Source organism: Cebus imitator, unplaced genomic scaffold (genome assembly GCF_001604975.1).
Source record: "Cebus imitator isolate Cc_AM_T3 unplaced genomic scaffold, Cebus_imitator-1.0 Scaffold540, whole genome shotgun sequence".
NCBI lineage: Eukaryota > Metazoa > Chordata > Mammalia > Primates > Cebidae > Cebus > Cebus imitator.
Window position 1 is genome coordinate 652540 of NW_016107855.1, and position 757 is coordinate 653296.

The window sequence follows — 757 nt, forward strand, 5'->3', positions numbered from 1 at the left end:
TGCGGTCGGCCAGCTCCACATCCATGGTCACCAGGCCCAGAGTGTGCTTCCAGCTGAGGGTCTGCATGGCCTTGAGCTGCTCATACTTCTTGCAGTAAGCCTCCAGGGCTGCCCTAATGTCCTCGGGGACCTCCAGCTTCTCATCCTTGAAGGGCAGCCAGAACTCGCTGGACAGGATGACAGCGTAGACCCCAAATCGTGGCTGCTCCTCCGCCGGCCGCTTCTCGTCCTCCTCCCGGATGTTGGCATTGATGCGGCGGGAGTCCGCCATGTCCTTCAGCATGACCTCGCAGAAGTGCATCGGGGCCTCGCCGAAGCGCAGCTTCAGCAGTCCCACATTGCGGATCTCCCGCTCGGGGCTGAAGCTGAGCTGGTGCAGCAGGCGGTCGGCCAGCAGCGAGCGGTACTCATTGATGAACAGGTCCTTGCTGCCATAGATGCTGACCAGCAGGCTGATGATGTCCGAGGAGCGCCGCTTGGAGCTGGACCAGGGGACTGCTTATTGGATAGTCTTAGTAGTCTGTCATCTCCTTGTTCAGGGAACAAGCACAAGCCTTGATGAAGCACTGCAGAGGGTTAATACGAAAGTAGAGACGCTATAACTCTTGTTCAAATAATCCCGTAATCCTTGAAGGCTCGCTAGAAGCCCATTGCTTCTTCCTTGTCTCCTGTCTGTGTTCCACTCCTACAGTACAGGGTCCCAGCGTCCCCGCCCGGAGGTCCGGGAGGTACTCAGTCTCCTTCTTGTCCCACCTGG